The sequence below is a fragment of the Leopardus geoffroyi genome, chromosome D4 (genome assembly GCF_018350155.1).
Source record: "Leopardus geoffroyi isolate Oge1 chromosome D4, O.geoffroyi_Oge1_pat1.0, whole genome shotgun sequence".
NCBI classification, from domain to species: Eukaryota; Metazoa; Chordata; class Mammalia; order Carnivora; family Felidae; genus Leopardus; species Leopardus geoffroyi.
In genome coordinates this window covers 5848070-5868008 of record NC_059342.1, presented here as the reverse complement: position 1 = coordinate 5868008, position 19939 = coordinate 5848070, and the positions used below count along the sequence as shown (strand labels likewise).

The 19939-nt window shown below is 40.1% G+C and overlaps 1 long non-coding RNA gene across 1 annotated transcript; it reads left to right on the top strand.

Annotated features, from left to right (window-relative positions):
• The first annotated feature begins 1759 nt into the window (after positions 1–1759).
• LOC123593826 lies at positions 1760–17089 on the top strand. Its single transcript, XR_006710557.1, has 3 exons — positions 1760–1773; positions 4455–4456; positions 16981–17089. It is a non-coding gene; the product is annotated as an uncharacterized LOC123593826 (long non-coding RNA).
• Positions 17090–19939: the final 2850 nt, after the last annotated feature.

The window sequence follows — 19939 nt, the reverse complement described above, 5'->3', positions numbered from 1 at the left end:
GTTAATAAAACTGATTTGCATGCAGGATTGCTGAGAATACAAAAAGATCACATAAAGCAGAGCTCACCCATGACTTTGATGCCCGCCAAAGCAGTGGAACAGAGCATCAACTAAGGAGGCTGTGGTGGGATTGATGAGTCATCTGGGTGCAAAATGGTAGTCCTCGGCTGGTCCAGGGATGTTGGAGGAGACATGGAGGGGGCAGGGCAGGGCAGGTATGACCCTTTTCTTCCTCTGCATGGCCAGTATTTATTCCTAGCTTCCACCCTCCCCCCGCCACACGTCTGCCACCTCTCTGTCTGCTCTACTTTAATTCAATCTCCAAGACTAATCACCCCCAAGTTGAGCTTTTCACCTGTATTTAATTCTGGATTTAGAGCAGATTGTTACTTCAACTCAAGCTGATAACCAATGATTTGTCAATTTACATAGTAACGAATGGTTACAGGAGTGTATCATCTATTTCAGATTCCAAAGAGGGAGGGATTTTGCTTTTTAAACTTATTACAGGGGCGCCTGGGTGGCACAGTCGGTTAAGCGTCCGACTTCAGCCAGGTCACGATCTCGCGGTCCGTGAGTTCGAGCCCCGCGTCGGGCTCTGGGCTGATGGCTCAGAGCCTGGAGCCTGTTTCCGATTCTGTGTCTCCCTCTCTCTCTGCCCCTCCCCCATTCATGCTCTGTCTCTCTCTGTCCCAAAAATAAATAAATGTTGAAAAAAAAAATTTAAACTTATTACAGAACATTGTGGTATTGGAAAAAAAGAGAATATCTATGTTTGTTTTTCCAGGTTTTTAGCCATGCTACAGGGGTAGAATGTAAGAATCTTCACATGAGAAATAAAATTAGTTGTGTATTTTTAAAAAATATTCTTGAATGTTTTATTCATTTTTTGAGAGAGAGAGAGAGAGAGAGAGAGAGCATGTGTGCACACAAGTAGGGGAGGGGCAGAGAGAGAAGGAGACACAGAATCCGAAGTGGGCTCCAGGCTCCAAGCTGTCAGCACAGAGCCTGACGTGGGGCTCTCACGAATCATGAGATCATGGTCTGAGCTGAAGTCGGATGCTTAACTGACTGAGCCACCCAGGCGCCTGTGTCTTTTTTTCAAATGTTTATTTATTAGAGAGAGAGAGAGAGAGAGAGAGAGAGAGAGGGAGAGAGAGAGAGAGAACGTGTGCAAGTGGGGCAGGGGAAGAGAGAAAGCGGGCTACAGAGGATCTCAAGTTGGCTCTGCGCTGACGGCAGAGAACCTGAAGTCAGGTTCGAACTCTTGAGCCGTGAGATCATGACCTGATGCTCAACTGACTGAGCCAACCAGGAGCCCCCAAATTAGCTGTGTCTTGTGACTGTTCAGCATTTTGCTCTAAGTTCTGCGGGTAAATGCAAAATGCCACAAGACAGTGCACACTTGTCCAGGCCCAAGGACGTCTCTCTTAAGGAGTCTAAGAGTGTGCATTTCCTGGCCACGTTTCAGTTCTCATGGTGAAATATGTCTGGAACACAAATGACTAGGGATTGCTGATTAATAGAGGCCTTAGTCTTTTCTCCTGATCACTGCTCGCCCAGCCTGGTGCCCAGCCTGGTGCCCTCTGCCTCTCCTCTCCATGCTATCTATGTTTCCTCTATGGAGTGGAGGAGAATCATTCTATGGAGTGGAGGAAAAGCCAGTGATGGTCTTTTCCTAAGTCAAGATGGGACTCTGAGGAAGCCCGTTTCCTTATACAAAGCCCTCTCCCTTATAAAGAAACTTGAAGTAGTCGAGAACATTTTCCCAATGTTTCTTGAGCTTGCTTCTAACCACGGTGTCTGCTCGTTTCCAAGCATGAACCAAAGCACAGTAGTTTGTGTCAATATCATTACAGTGAAGGTATGGAATATTCTTTATCTCTCCCTACACCTGGATGACATTAACAAGACTAGAATACTAGAATTTATTGAGCCAATTTTATTCCTACTAATAGCCCAGCAATTCCAATCAGCCTGTAAAATGCTGGTTACTTTCAGCATTAGACTTATGATACTTTCAAGTCAGGTCTGGAGCATCACACGATGGGAGGAGAAGACAAAATTAGGGCAGAGACGAAATCGGAAAAGAGGCCGGGATGAAATGGAACAGCTTTATAAATGAGAATGTTTGAGCTATCTATAATAGGGTACATTTGTACTCATGGTTGAGAATAATCACAATATTTTCAAGGACATCTCTTTTGCTAAAGGTTCTGTTGCCCAAATAAGCATGGTACACATTTTACTTGGTTTTAATGCAGCATTTATTAGGATACTTTCATGTCTTCTAAGCCCCAATAATTTTTAAAATTATTTTTGGACATCTATACACACATGCTATAGTATGATTGGGTATGTGTGTGCAACGTATGTATGTATGAGTTAGGTATGTGTGTTTGTGTATAAGTATGTGTGTGTATGCATGTGTGTAAGTTTGTGTGTATATGTGTAAATATGTGCACGTGTATAAATAGGGGTTTACGTGTGTAAGTGTGTATATCTGTGTGTATACATGTGTGTATGTGTTTATGCATGCACATGTGTATGTTTCTGTTTTGTGTTTGTATGTGTATTTGCATGTGCATTTATGCATATGTGAATGTGTATGTGTAAGTGTGTGTGTTTGTGTGTGTGTGTGTCTGGAACTCTTTTTATTTTTATTTTTTTAATTTTTTAAATGTTTTTATTCAATTTTGAGAGAGAGAGAAAGCATGAGGGGGACAAGAGATAGCATGAGCAGGGGAGGGGCAGAGAGAGACAGAGGGACAGAGGATCCGAAGTGGGCTTTGCGCTAACAGCAGCAAGCCTGATGCGGGGCTCGAACTCACAAACCACTAGATCATGACCTGAGATGAAGTCAGACACTCAACCAGTTGAGCCATCCAAGCACCCCATATGTGTCTGTAACTGTTTTTTGTCTTACAGCATATACACCCAAAAGTGACAAAAGTGACAAATGTGACTATCACAATAGCAAAGTTTTCATGCTTATGTTTTCAGAACACTATAATCTCAACTTCCCGCACTATGTTCATCAGCAGAAATAAAGTTGCAAAGCAAACACTCTTGTTTGTACATTTGACTAACAACATTCTGTGTGTTGACAGCCCCTATTGAATTAAATGTCATTTTTTTTCTTGTTCTTACATTAGCTAAGTGGCTTCAGAAAAATACATTTTCATTTTAAAAACCATACTGATTTGAAACAGCATTATAAGTTCAGGTTGGGAAAATATAATATCTTCATAGTTACAACTTTATTGACATGCTGAATTCATGTTTTCATTTACTTCTTTTGTTGTTGTGTTGTTGGAGTCTTTAATTGTTTTAAGTGACACAATTATTAGAGCATTGGAGTCTTTTGAGATAGTTAAAGGGTTTTTATGCCTTGGCTGCTGAAACTAGGACCAGGCGAAAATGTCCCTGAACATAGGTTGTGAGCTAAGAGAATGAATGTCTTTAGTACCAAGATGTCTGGTGACCAACGTTAGAGGAATGAATTCTATTTCTAGCTTTACGACTAGTTATTTTGAATGGATTAGAGGAATGAATTCTATTTCTAGCTTTACGACTAGTTATTTCGAATGGGTGAAACATTCTAACTCATATTTATAAACCCAGAATGAGTTAGTTGCATCTTAATTTTTCTATAATTAACAGATTCTAAAATATATGTTGTGCAATGGAAAGTGGTATGAAATGAGGGACAGTACATAGTTTCGTGAGCCCCATATATGATGGAAGAGGTCTTTTCTTTCAGATTCAGACTCAATGTGGCCCCTGGTAGAAGGTTTACAGATTATAAGAAAAATTTAGCAAATACCACTGGATTTCTTTATGTTCTAGTCTTTGTAAGAACTAGCTTTTAACAGTGTCAAAACTGTATGTGTGTTTTCTCCTTCATTGATTTCTGTTCTTATTTTGATTAATTTGTCCTTTTTTCCTCTTTTGGTTTATCCATTCTCTTTCATGCTTACACAGATGGATCAATGTAATCTACTAAGTTAACAGTCTAAGAAAGAAAAACTAGATGATTATATCAACTGATGCAGAACAACCATTTGACAACAATCAACACCCAAATCTGTCAAAAAACTAGGACTACAAGGTAACATCTTCAACCTGATACAGAGCATCTACAGGGGCACCTGAGTGGCTCAATCAGTTAAGCATCTGACTCGTGGTTTTGGCTCAGGTCATGATCTTACGGGTTCGTGGGTCTGAGCCCTGTATTGGACTCTGTGCTGGCAGTGTGGAGACTGCTTGGGGTTCTCTCTCTCTCTCTCTCTCTCTCTCTCTCTCTCTCCTCCCCCCCTCTCTGCCCCTCCCCTGCTCATGCTGTCTCTTGTCTTTCTCAAAATAAATAAAAGAAAACAGAGCGTCTACAAAAAGACTCACAGATAACATCATTCTTGATGATGAAAGACTAAGTATTTTCACCATCAGATCAGGAGTAAGGCAACGTTTGTTCTTACTACTACATGGGGGGGAATCTAAGTGACACTATGAATCACACTATTGTGCAATTCAGTACAAAATTAGATCTCATGTTTAATTTTCAGCGATGTCAGTCCTGTGGCTACAAGAAATACGAAATTTTCTTTTTCGGGTTGACATGTAGGCCCTCTGGTTCTCGGGCCCTCATCTGAGCTGAGAATTAAAAGACTTAAGCTTGTTCTTTTCTCTCTGCAAAAACTTAATTACACTAAAAATAAGTCATCCCACACCACAGTCATCCACACTGCTGTAATGGTCAAGGGCAGCAGCTACAGGGGCCCCCGAGTGTGTGTGTCAGTTGGTGTTTATCACAGCTTGGCACAGATGGCTAGTGTGGTTTGGTTAAATTTCATGTCACACACGCCATGGATTTCTAGCATCTCATCTTCCACGAGGCAGGAGATCAGCACCCCATGTTGAGCCCAAAGGCATGAGAAAACGAACTTCCAGATCCTGTCCTTATGGGCCCGTCTTCTGGAACCTCTTGCTATCACGTCGGGTTCCATTCAGGAGACCCAACTGGGAAACTATGAGGAAGTATTAAGCTGTTAGAGGAAAGTAACTTGGGAAGTGGAAGGAGTACCCTAAAGGGTACCTTAGGGCTTAAGGGAGAGGACCCAAGGCAGGACAGACTTGGAAGGGGAATCGGGGCTTTGCTGAATAAGGTGTGGTTACAGAGAAATGTGCTGGATCGCCACTGGGGCGATCCATAACTCCTGGGAAAGCAGCAGTGATTCTGGGGTTCAGAGCTGCAGCTTGTAGGCAGACAAACGGAGGGAGTCGGGGGCACTTCTACAGGCACTTTTGGAGTTAGGCTGGAGAAGGAGCATATAGCTACCAGGAAGGAAAACCCCTTCTTCTTGCAATGTCTCTCCAGGGCATTCTCAACTGCCCAAGCTTCACATCATTCGGGCAGCAAGGGAAATATTTAAAATGTCCAGCTCTATGGTCATGGATCAGGCAAAAAAAGTATACATTTGGTGTGGAGAATCATTAAATTGATACCTGGCCCACACTTCTGCTACCCTTAGCCATTTTACACACAAACCATGTATGTATAAGTATCTATCATGTTTAAAGGGAAGATTGCAATATATAACCTTGTCCCACAAAATTCCCCGGTGGATTTTGCTGAGGTGTGTCCACCAGTCATAGTAAGGACCACAAGGGCCAGTTCTGGTCAGGGAAATGTCTGTGGGGCTCACTACTAGTGATATAGGCCACGTGAGTGGTCCAGGCGCTCCCATCTGAGAACATCACTCTGGAGAGCCTGGGACCAACACGGCGCATGTGTAAACGGTGTTCTACCCACATCAACGTCCGTTCCGACAACTGGAACTTGACCGTGGTAACCTTGCGTGTGAGAGGGTGTGTAGCATCCCTGACCGGTACCCGCTCGGTGCCTACCATTGGGCCAAACACAAATAATTTCATGACTTTTCCAAATGACCCTGGGGGTTCAGTCCTCCCCCACTGGGAACCACTGCCCTATGCCCGCCCCCGCCCCCATGCCTCTTGGTATTCCACCCCCAATTTCTTTCAGGTTCCTTTTAGCACTGTGTGTTCTTGCCTGTGACGTTTGTGTTCAGAAAAAAACTTGTGGAAGAGAGGATGCCTGCCCATTACAACAAGTCACGCTTCCCCCCTCAGGGAAAACACATGTGGATGGTTAAATGTCGTAATCTCTCTCTCTCTCTCAAAAATACACATTAAACAAAATAAAATAAAATAAAATAAAATAAAATAAAATAAAATAAAATAAAATAAAATAAAGATATTATTGCCAACATATTGGGATTACAGCATGAAGTACAGAAGAAATTTCATGTAAAACACCTAGTGTCTCATGTCTGACAAAATATGAACACTCAATAAATGACAGTTTATTTTTGTAGTTGATATTATTATTATCATTACTTCCTATTAATATTAGATCAGCGTGAAAGTGGAGTAAATACATACCTTTCCCAAAAACATAAATACAAGGAGGGATCCCAGAGGATGTTTACTCACATTTTATTGAGCTCTGTTGTGAACACGGGCATTCGTTTTTCATAAAGCACTTGAAATTCTTCACTTAAGAAGTCCAATGACTAAAAAGTAATTAATTATCAGAGTCTACTTTGGTGGTTGATAGGCTTTTCTTCTTGTAAGATACTGAGTAGAGGTAAGGATAGACACTCCAGGTAAAACAGACTTACTTCTCTTGATTATGTTTGTTTAGTCTGTAGAATTCAAAATGTCTTTGCTTGTTCCAAGTCTGTTGAGATTTTCTATTTCTTCATGAGTTAGTTTAGGTCATTTGTGTGTTTCAAGGGGTTCATCCACTTCTCTAATGGTTACCTAATTTTTTACCACACAATTGTACACAGTATTCTCTTACAATTGAAGTTCAACTCTATAGGGTTAGTAGCATTTCCTCCACTGTCGTTCTGATTGATTTTAGCAATTTATGTCTTCTCTTTGTTACTTTGTCAGCCCAGCTAAATATTTGTCAAATTTGTTGGTCTTTTTCTAAGAACCAGTTTTGGGTTTCATTGATTTTTTCTATTATTTGATGTCTCTATTTTGTTTATTTCTGCTCTAAACTTTATTATTTCCTTCCATCTGCTAGCTTTGAGTTGCTTTGCTTTTCCTTATACAATTCCTTATGTTGTGAAGTTACATTATTGATTTGAGACCTTACTTTTTTTTAAATGTTGGCATTTATGCCTATAGATTTCCTTCTGAGTACTTCTTTCACTGCACCCCTTCAGTTTTGATAAGTTGTGTTTCCATTTTCACTTGTCTATAAGTGTTTTCTAATTTCCCTTGCGATTTTTAAGCGTGTATTGTTGGAGTTTCCATATATTTGTGAATTTTCCTGTCTTCCCTTCAGTTATATATTTTTACCTTCATCGTGTTGTGGTGGAGGAAGTACTTTGTACAATATCTGCCTTTTAAAACTTATTGAGACTTGTTTTGTGGTTTAACATGTGATCTGTCCTGTGGAACATCCCATGGGCACTGAAAGAGAATTTCTTCTGCTTTTGTTGGGTAGGCTGATTTATTGATTTATTGGGTTGTTCAAGTCCTTTATTTTCTTAATTCTTTAACGTCTAACTGATCAATCAGTTATTGAAAGTGGATCATTGAAGTTGCCAACTCCTATCATAAAACTCTGAATTCCTCCCTTCCATTCTATTACTTTTTTGCTTCATATATTTTGAGGTTTTGTTCTCAGTTGCATAAATGTTTATAGCTTTTATTTTCCTTGAAATATTTTACCTTTTATTAGTGTATAATTTTCTCCTTTGTCTCTTTTAAACTTAAAATTTTTTTTTAATATTTATTTATTTTTGAGAGACAGAGAGAGCACGAGCAGGGGAGGGGCAGAGAGAGAGGGAGACACAGAATCCAAAACAGGCTCCAGGCTCTGAGCTGTCAGCACAGAGCCCGACGCGGGGCTCGAACCCACGAACCGTGAGATCATGACCTGAGCTGAACTTGGACGCTTAACCGACTGAGCCACCCAGCGCCCCTCTTTTAAACTTTTTAGAATGAAAGTCTACTTTGTTTGATATTAGTATAGCCACTCCGCCCACTATTTGTATGGAATATATTTTTCCATCCTTTTACTTTCAACCTATTTTTGTCTTAGAAATGATGTGAGTCTGGTGGACAGCACATAGTTGGATCATGTAGTCTTATCCATTCTGCCAATCTCTATTTTTTGATTGGAGAGTTTAATCTATTTACACTTAGTCACTGATCAGAGGGCTTTGCTTCCACTATCTTCCAGAAAACAAATATGTTTTCTACATGTCTATAGTCTTTCTGTCCCTCAGTTTTCTCCATTACTGTCTTCCTTTTAGTTGTTTTTTTGTGTGTGTTTGATGAATTGTTTTGATTCTCTTCTTAATTCCTTATATGTATATTGCACATACAGTTTCTTGGTAGTTACCATGAATGTTACATTTAATATCCTAAAATTTAAAAAATCTAATTTGAATGGATGTCAACCTAACGTCAACAGCATTCAAAAGATTCTCTCCTATATAGCTCCACCCTTGCTTACTGTTACTATTGCCATAGATTATACATGGTGTGCCATATAATATGAATTAATATGGGGCGCCTGGGTGGCGCAGTCGGTTAAGCGTCCGACTTCAGCCAGGTCACGATCTCGCGGTCCGCGAGTTCGAGCCCCGCGTCGGGCTCTGGGCTGATGGCTCAGAGCCTGGAGCCTGTTTCCGATTCTGTGTCTCCCTCTCTCTCTGCCCCTCCCCCGTTCATGCTCTGTCTCTCTCTGTCCCAAAAATAAATAAACGTTGAAAAAAAAAATTTAAAAAAAATATGAATTAATAATTATTTTCTATGCATTTGTTTTTCAAACCCTGAAGAAAATATAAAGTTGGATTATAAACCAAAATTACAATAATAATTGCTTTGCATTGCCCGTAATTACCTTTACCCTCTTTCTTTGTATGGCTTCAAGTTACTATTTTTTTTTTCTTTTCAACCTGAAGGACTCTTTTTAGCATTTCCTGCAGGAAAGGTGTAGTGGTAATGAACTCTCTCAGCTTTTTAAAATCTGAGAGTGCCATTTCTTTACTATTTTTGAAGAACAATTTTGCTGGATATAAAATTGTCCATTGACAGCTTTCTTTATTTTTGTTTTTTCTTCCTTTAAGCATATTGGGTATATCAGCCCACTGACTTCTGGCCTCCAAGGTTTCTGATGAGAAATTGACAGATAATCTTATTGGGGATCTTTTGTGTGTGTTGAGTCATTTCTCTCTTGCTACTTTTAAGATTATCTCTTTGGCTTTATCTTTCAACATTTTTATTACAATGCATCTTACAGTGAATACCTTTGATTTATCCTATTTAGAGTTTGTTAAGTTTCTCGAACACGTAGATTAATTTATTGAAATTTAAATCCTTTAAATTTGGAAAGTTGTCAGGCATCATTTCTTCAAATATTTTTTCTGCCTCTTTCTATCTCTCTTCTGATGGCATTCCCACAATGCCTGTGTTGGTCCACTTGATAGTATATTACAGGTCCTTTATAGGCTCTGTTCATTTTTCTTCATTCTTTGTTCTTTCTGTTCTTCAGAATTGACTTGATCATTTCAATTGTTCTTTCTTTCAGCCCACCAATTCTTTCTTCTGCTTGTACAAATCTGCTTTTGAATCCCTTTAACATATTTTTCATTTAAGTTAGTGTACTTTTCAATCTTCAGAATTTCTTTTTTGGTTCTTTTTAAAAATAAATTTATCTTTTTTATTGATATTATTTTCCCACATATTCTTTTCCTGTCTTTGTTTATATCTTTCTTTATCTCTTTGAGCATCTTTAAGACAGTTGTTTTTAAAGCCTTTGTCTAGTAAGTCTGATACCTGGGCTTCCTCAGGTACATCTTCTGTTGATTCATTTTTCTTCTCTGAATCAGCTATACTTTCCTGTTTCTTTGTATGCCTTGCTATTATTTTATTGGAAATTGGGAGTTTTGAATCTTATAATGTGGAAACTGGAAATTAGATTCTCCCCTTTAGCCAGAGTTTGGTGCCTTTTTATTGTTCTTGTAGGGTGCCTGTGTGCTGGGGTGTCTTTTCTGAGCTGCATCTTTCCTTGGGTAAGCATGATGGCTTTCCAAGTCCCCCTTCATACACAGTTGTTTTAATATAAAAAACAACAGGTGTGACTTGTAAATCTCCTGGAAGCCACTGAAGCTGGTGGGAGTTGTAATATTGGTGGCCAGCCTCCATGTCCACACCTCATCAATCAGAGCAATGACTTACAATGAGAATCCAAGACCCTAATAGTTGGGTGACAAGGTCCTGATTGGCAACCCTGGTTCAGTAAGCTGCCTCGGAAAGACGGATTGTATTCCTCACAGCTGCCTGATACAGGGCTGGATATCTGCCACCACCTTCATGCCTTGAATAAACCAAGTTAACCGAAATTTCCCAGCCAAGCTGTCCCCTGGACATTACAAGTGCTCACATAAACTACACCATTCCAAAATAATCACTTGAGATAGTTTCTGCTAGTACAATTGTTGTCTAGCTGCAGAGATGGATGCCTGGTGCTTCCAACACCACTGTCTTTTCTTCCTCCACTCCCCTGAGGATCGATCTTAACAGCGAAGTAGAATTACTTATTTAAACTTATCGGTTTCCATGCATGGGATATTCTAATTTTTCTAACATTGGACATTTCTAACTTCTAAGATTTTATTAAACTTAAAGTGTCTACGACCTGTTCTATTGACTATCTGGAAAATAGGACCTTAAAATCCTAGACATTTTGATTAATCAGAAAATTACATGGCACTAATATCCTAGTCAATCAGGCATCCATATGTCAGTCTAGTACCACTTTGAGGGGTAATTGAAATAACCTTTCTTTGCCATTGCTGACTATTGCAGAGTGTGAAATAATTATAAAAGTATAAAGGCCCTTAAGGAGAGCAATTTACCTATTCTTGGCATTAATATTTAGGACCAGTGCCACCTGGGAACAATCAGCACAAGTGACTTCAAATTTTTGGAGAGTATCACCATGGCAAAAAAAAAAAAAAAAAATGTAATTATAGATAGATTTCAGTGTGAAAAATTATAAATTTACTTTTTATAGCTCTGACTTTGGTGATATAATTGCACCCAAGGGCATGACTTAACAAAGAGGGATTGATAAAGGAAATGCCATTGACTTCTCAAGCGGTGCACTTCATAGGATATAGTTTTATAATGAAGACCCTAGACAATCATGAAGTTTCTGAAAGAAGCATCTATATATATGCATGTGTATTTTTTTTTTAATTTTTAAATGTTTGTTTATTTTTGAGAGAGAGACAGAGAGCAAGCAGGGGAGGGGCAGAGAGAGAAGGAGACAAGGAATCTGAAACAGGCTCCAGGCTCTGAGCTGTCAGCACAGAGCCTGATGCGGGCTTGAACTTGGGAATGGTGAGATCATCACCTGAGCCGAAGTCGGACGCTTAACCGACCACCCAGGTGCCCCTATGCATGTGTGTTTTTAAAGTTTGTACTGGATTGGGATTATAAGGCTTGATGGGATCTAAAAACATTAAAGGGGGTCAGGAGGATGTAAGCCAAATAAACAAGGATTGTTAGAATGCCTTATTGTGTATTAGTCCATTTATTAGCAGTATATGTCTCCAAGAAACCAGCTGTCTAGAAACCTATCTCCTGAGAGAAAACAGCCTTGAGTTTGAAAGTCTCTCAGAATGGAACATGGTGACCCTGAAGAATTTTAGTATCTGGTCACTAAGTTTGCAAAGCTGGATTACACCACAGCCCAGCTACTTATCAACTGCCTTTGTACTCTCCTTTCTGGGCCTTGGTTAACTCATCTGTAGACTTGGGAGTTAGACTAGATATCCCTAAAGTCCGTCCTAAATGCACCTGTCCTGGTCTCATACATTTCAATCATTGGATTCAACTTCCTGCTCTCACAGGTGTTCTTTGTATAGCATCCTTCTACAGCTGTTGCCAAGCTAACTCCCTGGAGAGGGCTCCAGCCAGGTTAGAAAAATCTAGATTCATTGCCTATGTCCCTCTTTGAAAACAATGCCAGTGTTCTTGACCTATATTTTTTAGCAAGTTAGATCTCACTGCCATATGTCATTCTCTCTCCTCCAGGTCTTATACTTTCAACAACTCTTGGATTTTTCTATTGTGTTCCAAGAATGTGTTTTCAGAATCCTCATCTCCTGTTTGTTTTCCTCTTGAGCTACATCTGGTCATTAATGTTCTTATTATAGTGTGTCCACCTGGTTGAGGTTACTGAAATAGTCGAATTATTGGTCAGTTGAGACTTACTGTGTTCCTTCAATGGCTAGACATGTTGTTCATGCTTAATATTTCTAGTTAGTATAATTTTTAAAATTAAAGTGCATATTTAATCTAGTTTTTTTTACCTCCTTTAGTCCTCTTAAAATATTGATGGTGTCTCTTATAATTAATAATTCCTTGGGAGGGATGAAAAAATTTGATAAATTCCTCTGGTATTTTCAGTACATTTGTAATAATGTACTAAAAGGTAAATTATGTAAAGTACAACTGTCTCGCCCTAATGAGTCCTAAGGGAATGTTTTTTTTTTCTTCTAGAGTTATACTGGAATTTTAATTTCTTAATCAACCCAAGCCAATGCTTCTCTCCTGTGGTGCATATGTTCACAATTATGTACATATTATTTCAGTTATTATGGATCCAGGAGACTGCTGTTTGATGCTGACTCTCCACTTCTGTTCAACTGCTAATGGGTCAGGAGCTCTGTGGTCCCAGAAGTTCCATGAGCTCTTGATAAATAGACTCACATTTTATTAGTATTGAGATTGCTGCCATATTTGCAGTTTTCTCAGTCTCTTCTGCAGAGTGACATGTGTAAGAATTTTATGTAATTCTAATTTTGAATTTTGCTTAACATACCAGCATGCTTAGATTTTTTTTTAAAGGAGACTAATTAATTCCTATTCCCTGTCATCCTCTTTTCTCTCCACTTTGCTTTTCCCACTTCAACATGCAAGCATTGCTATATTGCATTGGAGACACTGAACAGTTGCTTATTATTTTGTGAACGCAAAATTGGATTGAAATAGTTTTCAGCTCTAGTTTAGAAACAAAAATCAGAACCAAAACTTCTACACTAGTGGGAAAACTTGCTAATGAGAGTGCTCATAGCACTAATAGAGTTGAACAAAAGGAATTGTTAAGTCTCAATTTTATGTATGTGCTTTCATAATGAATCGTATTGGGAGTCTTGCCACAAGAACATACACAATTAGCTCAATCCAAAGGTACTATACCACTGTCTCTGTATTAGTCTTCCTTTCATTTTCACTATATTTTTTCCTGATGTTCCTTGTGAAAGATAAATCCTTACATATGGCACACAGCTCTAGACCCTGGCTTAACTGCACTTGCTGATGGTAATAGAGAAATGGCCCAAACAACACACTAATGGTACATTATTTTATAATCTCGAGTTGAGTTTTTGAAATCACCATCCGTTTACATTTGACTTAAAGTCGTGATGATTCACATGGGTTTCTGCCTACTTATTCTATCTTTAATTATTAAGTGAGGAGTATTTAAGTCTTCCTTGTATTTGTATATTTCTCCTTTCAGATTTTTCAGCTTTTGCCTTGTGTATTTTGAAGCTCTTTTGTTAGGTGCATACACCTTTAGGTTTGCTATGTCTTCTTGGAGCATTGACAAGTTTGTCACTAGAACAGCTTTCCGGGCATCTCATAGATTTTGATATGTCACATTTCTATTTCCATTTGTCTCTAGCTATTTTTTGATTTCTCTGATTTCTTCAATGACCTATTGGTTGTTCAGTAGTGTGTAGTTTAATCTCCACATATTAGTGTTTTTTCCCGTTTTCTAATTGATTTCCAATTTCATACCATTGTGGTTGGAAAAGATGCTCGATACGAGTTCAATCTTCTTGAATTTGTTGAGCCTTGCTTTGTGGCCTACCATGTGACCTATCCTGAAGAATGTTCCATGTGCACCTGAGAAGAATGTGAATTCTGCTGCTTTGGGATGGAATGTTCTGTACATATCTATTAAGTCCATCTGGTCTAATGTGTTGTATAAGGCTGATGTTTCCCAATGTAATCTCTAGTAGGATGATATATACACTGACGTAAGTGGGATGTTCAAGTTGCCTACTTGTACTGCAGTATATTGTATTTACTGTGTCAATTTCTCTTTTTAGGTCTGTTAATATTTGCTTTATCTATTGTAGTGCTCTGACTTTTTGTGTGTATATATTTATAAATGTTGTATCTTCTTGCTGGATTGACTTTAGCATTTTGCAATGCCTTTCTTTGTCTATTATTACAGTCTTTGCTTTAAAGCCTATTTTATCCCAGGGCACCTGAGTGGCTCATTTGGTTAAACATCTAACTCTTGATTTTGGCTCAGGTCATGATCTCTGCACTGTGGTGCAGAGACTGCTTGGGATTCTCTCTCTCCCTCTCTCTCTGCCCCTCCCCTGCTTGCTCTCTCTCTTTCTCAAGATAAAGAAACTTTAAAATAAAATAAAATCTATTTTATCTGGTATGAGTATAGCTACAACAGCTTTGTTTTGGTTTTCATTTGCATGGAATATCTTTTTACAGGGCTTCACTTTCAGTAGTACACGTGTCCTTACTTTAAAGTAAGTCTCTTAGGGGCGCCTGGGTGGCGCAGTCGGTTGAGCGTCCGACTTCAGCCAGGTCACGATCTCGCGGTCCGTGGGTTCGAGCCCCGCGTCGGGCTCTGGGCTGATGGCTCAGAGCCTGGAGCCTGTTTCCGATTCTGTGTCTCCCTCTCTCTCTGCCCCTCCCCCGTTCATGCTCTGTCTCTCTCTGTCCCAAAAATAAATAAACGTTGAAAAAAAGAAATTTTAAAGTAAGTCTCTTATAGGCGGCTTATAAAGAGCCGTCTGACTATGGCGTGGTTGCAACACAGGGGTGCTTGCCGGCTGGCTGTGGTGTGGCTGTGGCAGATGGGTAGGTGAAGTATGCCCAGTGGCACTAAAAGGTTAGAGTGACATTGCCAAGATGGTACCTGCCAGCAGGCGGAATGGGATTACAAAAACGGTGCCCTCCATCACTTTGGTTCCTGGAATGAGTCCCAACATGGTTCTGACTCTCTGGAAGTCACGTTAGGATTAGTAGGTGAGGCTCTTCCACATATGGTCTAGGTCCTTTCCAAAATGCTGCTTTTGTGCTGGGTCCCAGCGTGAGTGAATCTGTGTGTGAGCCCTTGAAGAATGGATTGGCTATTCCCTACAGTTCTGTGGTTGTCCTGGACATAACTCCCTGCTGGCTTTCAAAGCAAGGAGGGCTTGTTCCTCTGGTTGGGGTGTCTGATATAGAAGCCAAGCTCCTTGCCTCTCAGGGGAAAGTTGCACGTCTGTGAGATCCCTCCTGACTGTGGGGCGCTCTGCAGGGGGTGGGGTTTTGGTGACAGCGTGTTCTCTGCTCCTCCTGCTCGTCTCAATGTGGCTTTCACCATTTGTGGTGGAGGTCCTGTTCATCTAGTTTATAGGACTTTTTTTCAGAGGAGATTATTCGATATGCAGCTACAGAGTCGTTGTGCTTGTGGAAGGAAGGAAGTTCAGGATCTTTCTACACCACCATGTTGAATCAGCTCTAAAATATACATATGTTTTTTAAATAAAATAAAGCAGAAGGAGGATAAAGATTGCAAAGTGGGGAGGTGGGGACCAGGGCCTTTAAAAAAATAAGGTGATCAGAGAAGTTTTAACTATCACGGTGTCTTTTTAGCTGAGCAGCAGGAAGTGAGGGCTGGGCCATGTAAGTGTGGGGGGGGGGGGGAATGCCTAAGGACAGAGCAAACAGCAAATAAAATGGAACTGAGGCCAGACCATGACCTGTTTAGAGAAGAGCACAGAAGCAAACTACACAATGCAGAAAAGAGTAGGGGTGAGGGAAAGGGGGAGTGTAGGGAGGGGGCAGAACCTGGTTAGGACTGTGGTAAACACTCTAGAATTTACTGTGTGAATTGGGAAGTTCTTCTAATGTTTTGAGAAGAGGGGTGGAACTGTCCACCTTGCATTTTAGAAGTCTCACTCTTTCTGTTTGTTTTGTTTGTTTCTTTTTTTTTAATTAAAAAAATTTTTTTTAGAATAAACTGTAGAAGCACAAGGTATGAAGCAGCAGAAAGCATCTGAATTAGGAAACTAGCAAAAACCTCAGCAAAAGAGGAGAGTGGTTTGGGCAAGAGCAGGAGGAGGGCTAGTAGTGAGACATCACTAGATACCCATTAAAATTCTGAAGTAGGGCCAATGGGATTGGTTGATATGGGACATATAGGGTTACGTGAGTTAGAAACTAAGGATGACACTGAGACATTTTTGCCTGAGCTACTAGGAGAATGGAATTGCCATTAGTTGGGAAAAGAAAGACTGGAGGTGGGAACAGATTCAAGAGAACAAGGACAGGAGACGAGGTAAGGTCAAATGACTTGTAGACACTTGGGCTGAGTCAACCCATACGCAATTAGACACACAAGAAGGAGTTCAGGGGAATGGGTCAAGGCTGGAAATGTAATCTTGTGAGTCATCAGTGTGCCAATGGTATTTAAAGTCATGAGATTATATGAACTCCCATAAGGAGTGAGTTAGAGAAAAGCAGAATGAGAAGATAGGGATAAATTAAACAAAGGAGACATAGAAGCAGTGGCTCCTGAGGTAGAAGGATAACTAAGAGAATGTGGTGCCAGGAGGTCAAATGAAGACACCTTCCTGTGAGGAGGTATTGGTGGCCATCAACTGTGGCTCCTGTGTCCGTTAAGGGAAAGATTAGCAACAAAACTCTGGATGTAGAATGTGATCAGTGGTAACCAAGGGGGCAATTTTGGTAGGGGATGAGTGAGTTCTAGATTGAATTGGAAGAGAAGAATGGCCAACAGATACATGCAGAAACAGATTTGGAATAGACCTCCAGATATAACAGATACATAGAGATGGCCAAGAGGTACAAAAAAAGATGCTCAACATCAGTAACCATCGGGCAAATGCAAATCAAAACTATGATGAGATATCATCTCATACCTGTTAGAATGGCAAATGTCAAAAAGACAAGAAACAACAGTTGTTGGTGAGGATGTGGAGAAAAGGGAACACATGTGCACTATCGGTAGGAATGGAAATTAGTGAAGCCAGTATGGAAAACAGTATGGAAGATCCTCAAAAAATTAAAAAGAGAATTACCATATGATCCAACAATTCCACTTCTGGGTATTTAGCCAAAGAAAATGACAACACTAACTCAAAAAGATCTATACACCTCCATGTTCCTTGCAGCATTATTTACGATAGTCAAGATATGGAAATACCCTAAGTATTCATTGGCAAATGAATGGATAAAGAAAATGTGATATATAATACAATACAATATTATTCAGCCATTAAAAAAAAACTTGAAGAAATCCTGCCATTTCCAGTAACATGAGTGGACCTCGAGGGGCTTATGCTAAGTGAAAGGAGTCAGACGGAGAAAGACACATATTGTCGATTCTCACTTATATGCAGAATCTAACACAAAAATAAAATAAAAATTCCCACGCATAAAGACATAGAGAACAGATTGGTGGTTGCCAGAGGTGGGGACGGGGAAGTGGTCCAGATGGGTGCAGGGATTCAAAAGGCACAAACTTCCAGTTATGAAACAGATAAGTCATTGTGTCATTTGCAATGACATTGATGGAGCTAGAGAGTATAATGCTAAGTGAAATCAATCTGTCAGGGAAAGATGACTACCATGTGACCTCACTTATTTGCGGAATTTAAGAAACAAAACAAATGAACAAAGGAAAAGAGAGAGAGAGAGAGAGAGAGAGAGACGCAAACCAAGAAACAGACTCTTAACTATAGAGAACAAACTGATGGTCACCAGAAGGGAGGTGGGTAGGGGATGGGAGAAATAAATGATGGGAATTAAGGAGGCCACTCATAATGAAAAAAATAGAAATAAGAAGAGAATTTAATGATCAATAAAAACTGAAACAGAAAAATAGGATGTCATGAGAATGTAACGTACAGCATAGTGACTGTAGTTAATAATACTGTATTGCATATTTGAAAGTTGCCAAATAGTAGACCTTAAAAATTCTCATCACAGGAAAAAAAATCTATAGCTATGTATGGTGATGGATGTTAACCAGACTTACTGTGGCGATGAGCATTTTGCAATATTTACAAATAGCGAATCATTAGGTTGTACACCTGAAACTAATACAATGTTGTATGTCAACTTAAAAATTCAAATACAGCCGTAAGTTGGAAATGTGGATGAGTAGTTAAAGGTATGTATGAGGTCAAAAAAGAGGTATTAAGTATTTATTTCCTAATACGCAAAAATTATGGTGGGATTGCATGCTGATTATAATGATTAAATAAAATTTTCATTGTTGATTCATGAGAGGAAGTTAGTCAATGTCTGGGGCAATCCACTGTCTTGTGTCCTTGAATCTGGGTGGGGGGGTAGTTAGATTCTGGTGCCAAGTGGAGGGTTTGGTCTCTGAAAGGGGCAAGATAGCGAGCCCACTGTGTCCGGAAGGAAGGCAAAATGCAGATGTAAGGGATATAGGGAAAGCGTCTTTTGATTGCTTCTATTTTTTCAATCCCACGGGAAGCAAGTCCTCAGCTGAGAGTGGGCACCGGGAAAGAGATTTTGGAGGTTTTCAGAAAGAGAAAGTACGAAATATAAAATAATTTAGGAGCAAGGAAGAAAAAACAGAAGAAGTCGGATTGTTGGGCAACAATGAGGACACTCGTGAAGTTACTGATCGTGAGTTAAAGTGAGACCAAGCTGTGACATCCTAGGGGAGGTCCGGTCCCAATCCTGTCCTCTGTAGTTTCTGCTAACTAGATCCACTACCTGGACCAATTTCATTAACTGATGCCTGAGCCCCATGGAGGAAGGGACAGAGTGTTACAAGTAAAATAAAAAATTTCAAAAGCCCTGAAATTTTGACACTTCTTTAAATTTGTTTAAAGTTTATTTATTTTGAGATGAGAGAGAAAGCAGGGGAGGGGCAGAAAGAGAACGAGAGAGAGAATCCCAAGCAGGTTCTGCATGGTCAGCATGGAGCCCGACACGGGGCGCTTGAACTCACAAACTGATGAACTGTGAGATCATGACCTGAGCCAAAACCAAGAGTCAGATGGTTAACCGAAGCTTGTGTACAAAAGAGGGAAAGAAGACCGTGTCCTCTACCCCACCTGTCATTGAGGGACCCCTCAGAGAGTCTCCTGCTTTGCCACTGATGTAATTTTCAGGCATACCAGGTGAGGACAGTAGTACCCCGCCCCCCCCCCCGGAAGTTTATGGAACCTGTTGACTGTGGATGACCTGGGGGTCGCTGCAGACCCCAGGAAAATGTACAAGATTGACATCTTAATATGCATAACTGACTAAAATGTTTTATCACCAAGTATGAGACCTTCCTGGGAATTCCCAGAAGTGCCCACATGTGTACCTACATTCCAGACTGATGGATGTAGGTTGTGGGTGAAGCTACTACTGTGAAGAGACTTTTGCAGATGTAACTAGAACTATGAGTCAGTTGACCCTAAAACATAGAAATAATCCAGGTGGGCCTGACCAAATCAGGTGAGCTCTTTACACACAGGGTTTGTCTGGCTGGTAATAGATGAAAAGGTCAGATAGATTTAAAGCACCGAGGATTTGACACATCATTGTTGATTTGAAGATAGAGGAAGACACGTGAGAAGGAGTGTGGGTGACCTTCAGATGCTGAGTGAGGACCCAGAATGACAGACGGCGAAGAAGGGACCTCAGTCCTACAACTGTAAGGAACACAACTCGGATAACCTGAACGAGCCTAGACACGGATTTCTCCTTAGGGCCTCCAGGCAAGGGATCTGCTGGCTAACACCTTCCTTTCAGC